This window comes from Agelaius tricolor, unplaced genomic scaffold, assembly GCF_023055355.1.
Source record: "Agelaius tricolor isolate 1412-34295 unplaced genomic scaffold, bAgeTri1.0.p SCAF_2, whole genome shotgun sequence".
Taxonomy (NCBI): domain Eukaryota; kingdom Metazoa; phylum Chordata; class Aves; order Passeriformes; family Icteridae; genus Agelaius; species Agelaius tricolor.
Window position 1 is genome coordinate 37,497,457 of NW_027269262.1, and position 7,467 is coordinate 37,504,923.

Here is a 7,467-nt window from a genome sequence, read left to right on the forward strand (position 1 = left end):
TTCATGTCACAAATGCTCAGTGGGCAGACCCAAATGCCTGGGGTTTTATTTTTCATACTATATTCTATATAAATTGAGGAAATGCAAGAGTAATTAGCAACATGAATGAGCATCACACAGTGCACAGAAATGATGAAAAATTAACAGAATGCTTAATCAAATTCTGTGGTTTTACCCATTGATTTCGCTGAGCTTTCTTAAGTAATTAAAGAGTTACATTTTTTGGATCGGATTCTAGTTTTCAACTCTTAGAAAATATTGGATAAACAGTGTTACATTAACCAAAGCAATATCACTGAAGAGGCATTAGATAATGCAAGTATACTGCCTGAATTTCCATTGCCATTTCAACAGATATCTTTCACAAGAGAAGAAATGAAGCCAAGAGCTGGACAGGACAGTGATAAGCTCCACTGAAAAGCCTGGAAATGGACTATGCAGGGACAGTTCTCAGTTCCACCTCATTCATTTTGCATCCATTTTCCCAGGAATATGAAGTCACGTGTGATACTGGCATGTTTGGGGGCTCAGGCTGGATTTACACCAGCACAATTCCATGGCATTTAAGTGTGTGCTCCTGAATCATGTCAGCAGGAGAATGGGGGCTCCTTGCACTTTTAAATGGGCAGAGGCAGGAGTAAATGAGCAATAAACTCATTTAATGAAAGTGAGAATGCAGATGTTTAACCACAGCCCAGCACTTTTTCCTTTCCATAGCGGGAATCTCTGTGGAAACACCGACACATGGCTGCACCCACTCGGACACAATCCAGGGATCTTCTTCAAGAACTGTGTCACAGCCACTGCTATCCCTCCATGCACACTGGCTCACCCATGATGCCTGGCCCTGAGCCTGGGCTCTGCTCTCACCACTGGCACCTCCTCTGGGCGCTCGGGCAGGGCAAAGAACGTGGGGATGCAGCTCAGGAGAGTTCTTCTCTCCTGCACCTGGAAAATGAGCAGGTAGATCAGACTGCCCCGCTGGCTGAAGGCTGAATCTCAGACCCTCTCTGGCAGCACTGACCATTAGGCAATGAGTTACAAGTGTTCACTCTCCCAGTCCTTGAGGGAAAGCTCACTGGGAAATAAAACTACTTCTCTAATGGATCTCCATCAAGTGCTGGAGGGTGAACCTCTAGCACCATTCCCAGTACTGAAGAGTCCCACCCAGAAAAGTCTCTTTCCATAGCTGGTACCCTTCCCAGTCACAGCACAGTGGTGGGGAGATCACCCATGCCATCCTGCTCTTCTGACTGAAAAAGAGAAGGAAAAAACCTCTTCTATGATGAGAGTGGCACTTCAGAGGAGCACCACATTCATGCCAAGAATGGCAGTGAAGGAACAGAAAACAAATGTGGCACCATGGAGGTTCCTCATCTGTTGCTATTACCCCATCCCATAGCCTTTACACAAACTTTGCTGAGAAAGACCTACTCTCAGTGTAGACTGCTGCAAAAAAAACCTGTGGGGGTGTATTTAATACTATCTGCTTTTCCACGTGGGAAACTGAGAAGGATTGTCTGAACAATCAGTACAATATACAACAGTCTTTTTCTAAGTGTAAAGGAAGAGAAAGAATTTGTTGTGCTCCATCCTTTCATATAACAGATGACAAAGCACAGCAAGGGTGTTTCTAGTTTTTATTTCAGGAGTTCACAAAGCTGTCAGCCAGCTCAGATGCCATCTCTGTAAGCAGCAGGGATTTGAATGCAGGCATACACACCTGCCTGGGCATTTGGATAAAAATCTTGTAGCTGGAGTGTGCAACTACACAGCTATAAATATTTAAACTGGCTGCTCTGAGTGCATGCTCTCAAGCTGCAAAGATGCTGGAAAGCAGAGCACAGCTGGAGCAATGCCAAATCAATAGGTATGGGCTTTTAAAGGGTGCTTGTGTGGATCTCTGCAGACACTTCTGGTACTGTGACATGCTTGCTGTTAAAAGCAGAAGATAACAGTGGCTTTTCATTAGAAGAAGCAAGCCCTACAAAAAACCTCACATCCTCTCTCTTGCACAAGAACAGGGAAGATTGTTATGAGAGGGCTGAGAGGACTGGGCTTGTTTGGCCTTAAGCAGTGACTCCTGTGTCCAGCTCATGGAGGCCTGTACAGGAGATGGAGCCAAACTCTCTTTGGAAGTGCACAATGGCAGGACAAGAGACAACAGGCACAAGCAGGAACACAGGAAATTCCAGCTTGGTATTAAGAAAAGGTTTTATACACTGAAAAGTGTCAAGAACTGGAACAGCATTCCAAAGAGGTTGTAGAATCCATGTCCTTGGAGATATCCGAGCTTGACAGGACAAAAGCCTAAGAAATCCAGTCTGACTGGTCCACCTTTGAGCAAGCACTTGGACTGGGAAGCTTTTATGCCTCAGTGCCAGCATGGAGCCTTTCAAAAAGGTTAACTGCAGTTTGAAAATTGGAGAAACAAATCAGGCCTTTGCAAACTATTGTTACTCAAAATACCTAAAGGTTTCTTTTGACTGTGGCTCTTATTCATGTGAAGCAGCCAAAAGCATGTATTTGGTCTCCATCTAACAGGTGGCCCATCCAGTTTGCAGGCATCTTCTGCTCTCAGCTGAAGAACAGATTTCACACCCTGGCCTAGCCAAAGCCAACACAAGCTAGCTGAGGAAGCTGAGGAATGGGAAGAACAAGGGCTTTGTGAATGCCAAGGAACAGCAGAGTTGCATTGCTAATAGGATGAATCCTCTGCAAAATTCTTGGATCCCAAAACAATCTCCATCTGAACTTCGAAGAAAATACGATCATGGTTTAAATATTTTGGTATCTGTCCCAGGCCAAGTGGATAAGGGACTCACTGTGCCAGGGGCTGGACAGGACCAGGGTAATAAACAATGCCTGAGTTGGCATTCATGTTTGGGCTTCTCTGGCCCTTCAGAGCTGCAAATTGATATCATCATAATCTATGCCCACTGTAAGACCTGAACATGAGGAAAAATCAGAATCATGCCAAATAGTTTGGTGGATTCTTTTATATGGCTTAGATTCTCTCTCCCAAACAGACCCTCAGTCCTGAGAAAAAGCCAGTACTCCTCCTTTATCCCAAGCACAATTGCAAGATTATGAACAAAAAAAAAAAAGACCAGCCAAGCACTGGAGGTACAAAAAATTTTAGAAGTAGCTGTCATATTACTACCAGAGGATTATAAAATCAGTTCTGTAGTAAATTTTCTTTAGCTGTTCAGATGAATAAGACAGCACAATTCTAAATAATGTATCCCTGCAGTTATGAGTTTGAATAGTATTGCCTTTTTCCCTCAAAGAAGCAGGATATGTTGCAGATACAAAAGGGTTGTTGTTTTGTGTTTAGTGTTGGTTTTTTTAAAAACATTATGCCAAGTTTCTGTTTTCAAACACATGTCCATGCTGGGAAGAAATGGGCATGTATCCATCTTGCCTCCAGGCCAAACCATTTAACCAGAACTGGGAATACTGACAAACTTTCTCAACCCTTCCCTCCCTCTCCAGTGCAATTGTATAAAGCAGCCCTTTTCAGAGCTCTCTATGAAAATGACCAGTATAAATATCACACACTGTGTTTCCGTTTATCAAGTGGAAAATTATTTTTAACCCAATTTTAACACAGAGAAAGGTAACAGGTAAGTAGCCAATGTTCTTATAGCCATTTTAAAGGGGAATGTGTCAGTCTATAAATCAATAGCTGGCTTGGTGCCATTTGCTTCTGAATGGAAATCAACTATTTTTGCAGAGCTCTGCTCACAGCAGCTGAGCATCAATGCTAAGTAATGTGCAGCTATTAGGGGAAAACTGAGCATGACAACACAAATCACAGAGCCCCTGATGAAGATCTGTGCACATGGCTGCTTCTTCTAATCACCAGCAGAATTTAATGAGACACCTGCAGTTTATAGACACTCTTGTTCCAACATAAATTGCCCTGAGAGCACAAAGTCTTCTTTTAAAAAATATTCTTCAGTAAACCATAAACCACAAAGAGTTCATTGTCACTAATAACATACTCCTCATTCATTTATAATGGCATGAAACAATAGTCCCTCATACATAACCTACAACAGATCTGAAGATTAGGTTGAAGGGTGTTAAGATCTCCTAATTAGCAGTTTTCTACCATTTAGATATTCATTAATAAAACAGTGCTGGAGACCTTGAAATTGACTACTTGCAAGGCTGCAAAACCACTAATTCTTCATAAATCTGACCCATATGAGATGAGGGAGAAGACTGAATGTATCCCATGGGTCTCTTAAGTAGGAACAAGCTCAGGCAGCCTGGGATTCCCCCTCTGCTTGAAGCTGCAAGGGCATTCAGGTGTAGGCACAGATGCTCCAGCCTTGCCTCCATCCTTCCATTGTAGTGAAAGGGCAGCTGGGATTGCTAAAAAAACATGGAGGAATTTGATCAGAATGCCAGGAAGGATAAAGGGTAAGTGTACCTTGTCAGAACCGATCAGATCTGTTTGGGAGGGGGAAATAAACCCCTGGTTTTCTAACCAGCAGCATGTGTCTTTGCTGCTTGGGGGACGAAACAGAGAATGGTGTCTGCTAAAAGCAAAACCAAATCTGACTCCTCTGAAGCAGTGGGCTCAGACAGAGAGCAAAGGCTTGTTGCTGAGAATTAGGGATGTTGTCATCCACCAAGTCAGCAGCTGGAAATTGCTGGCAGGAATTGCTGAATCTCTGGGGCACCCTGGGGTTTTACTGTCTTGAACCAGAGCTCAAAGTGGCCACAGCACAGAAGCCTATCAAACCCTCTCCAGCAGGTGCATAGGCTTCCCAGGAATTCTGATACAAGCTGTTTTGTAACCATTGACAACAGCATTTTGACTTTTTTACCTCCAGGATGAATACCTGAGGATCTTTGGTGTAATTTTGTTGCAAATATCTGAGAGGTACTCTAGGACCTTCCTTGGAAGGCCCCTCAGAACTTGTTAGCACATTATAAATTGTGATGCAAGCCTACTGCTTGTAGGAGGAAAAAGATTTGTGGCATTGTGTTAGTGAATCAGCAACTAATAGCAGTATTGGAAAAAAGGGATGGGAATTTCATTCATTCTGCTCCTCTTCTGTTGTCAGAAATAATCTGTCAGTGGCTGCCCATCCAGCATTTCCTATCCCCTTCCCTCCTTGGACAATAGCTGCATCTCCCACTGTGCCAGCTGATATAAATAGACACTTCTCCAGTGAAGTTAATAGAGCTGGGGCTTTTCACATGGTCTAAGGACCTGGTGCTGAGCATTTTAAACTGGCTGTGCAGCTGCATCAGTTATCAAATAAGATATGTCAGCAACTCTTGAGTCAGACAAAATAGTTGTCTAACAGCCCTGCTACCAGGAAAGCCACAAATGCTGTCACAAAAACAGTTCTGGTGAAACCAGAAGTATCTTTTACAATATGTCACTTATGGAATAAAAAAAGGGTAGTGCATTTTTATTCTTCTCACGTTATTCAGAGATTTTCTCATCACCAGAACAAGAAAGTGTCAGAATAAGTGCATTTCAAAAACCATTTTTTAATAAAGTAAATGAAGCCTTCTTTGATAATGGGAGTGAAAGAGACTAATGTTAATGGAATTTTCATTAAAGAAAACTTCTTTGTAAAATAGTACATACCATTGGGAGAGAAAAATTAGCAGTCAGATCCTCACTGTTGCAATCTGGCAGGGTTCTAGTGACAGACTAACATCCCGTCTAGTGCTGCAAGTGAAATTACACAGTCAAGTTGTGCTCTGAGACACGCATTTGTTATGAACTACCTCATATTTGTTACTGCTTACCTCAGGGCAAAGGAATAAATTCATTTTTATTAATGAGAAATGTGCAGGTGACATCTGAGAGCAAACTCCTCAAGGGTTTGGCCTTCCCTAAAAATAAAAACAAAAGCAGCCTAGAAAAAATACAGGAAGAAAAGCATCCCTGACCTTTGGGACAGCACCTTCACCCCAAAGCATTACCAGCATTACCCTGCCTTGCCTTGCCACCCTGGGCTGGCAACCTGCCTGCCCAGCAAAGCACACAGAAACCCAAGGTAGTGCTGGCAGCTCTAAAGCCCCAGCCATCTCCATGGTCTGCAGCACTGGGAAGAAATGGGGTGGTGGGGATCTCCGTGGAGATGCCTGCACCTCTCTCCTTCCCTCTTTTTGGAAGGGGGAAGAGGAGTCACAGCAAAGGCTCCACTGGAGCTGCAGGGACTGGAGGTGACAGAGGGTGGGTGGCTCAGGACAGCCTCCCTGGGGCAGGAGCAGCCTCACTGCCAGCTCATTCCCTTCCCTTTGCAGGCTGGAAAGGGGAGGTGGCATCTGGCAGTGCTCCAGAGGGAAGCAGGTGATGAAATGTGTTGAACCATATATGCAACAAACAAAGAAACAGGTGAATAAACATCAAATACAAACTACAGAGAACAGAAACCCTTTTTCCTATCAGCTGGGGGGCACAGACTAGTGCCATTAAGAAACCCAGAATGCCTGAGAGACATGGGAAAAATTTGAAACTGAGCAGAAAATCTATTCAGGGTGAAGCCACTGAGAGAGCTGGTGACAGAAATTACTCCAAGGTGTGGAGCACAGACAGGGAAAACAGAATACAGTTGATCAGACCCTACAGAAGACTTTGGGGATAAATTGCTCTAGAAAAGTGCAGTGCTCATGAGGATTGGATTCAAGAGTGCTTTTTCTAGTGTAAAGCCTCCTCAACCAGATGCTTGGGAATGTTTTAGCAGCTTTTTAAAGAATGAGAAATACAAAATAATAAAAGAAAATATTTTGGAAAAAAAAAAGGTATCTGCTTTGAAAAATATCCACAAGAATACAAAAATAGCATGGAACTAGGGCATTTTTTTTGTCCAAGTTACATCTTGTGCTTAATGTCTAGAATCTGCTGATCTGTGGCTTCTCAGCAAAAGGAGCAGTCCTGCAAATACCTAAATTTTGATACATAAGAATAGCCCCAGTTTTTGAGCTGCCTCAAAGCATATTTCCCCACAGTTTCAAAAATCCTTTTGCAAAACTGGCACTGTAGAAGTCCCAACTCAAATAATGATTTTCAGAGAACAGACCCACCATTTGGGAGCTGAAAATTTTGAGCAAAGGGGGACTTTGAGACAAACTCTCCATAACATTTGGGATTCCTCTGTTGCTGTGAATTACATCACCACGCTGCACTAAACAAACTCCTAATTTTAGTGTCACTCTTTAAGGCATTTACAAATACTTGCATGGTTTACATTAACAGAGTTTAATAGCTTTAAAATATTTTTAATAAACAGAATCTTCACATTTTTCAGTACTGAGATCAAAGCATAAGCAATTCCTCTAAACATTTTATTTGAACCAGCTTTAGAAATCAATTTGGCATTTGTTGTACCATTTGCCTCATTCTTATGTAGAACCCTCCTATTCTGTTTTGTATATAATTTTATTTATTACTGTAATTTTGGTTGCAGCTAATCACACACATTAAAAATC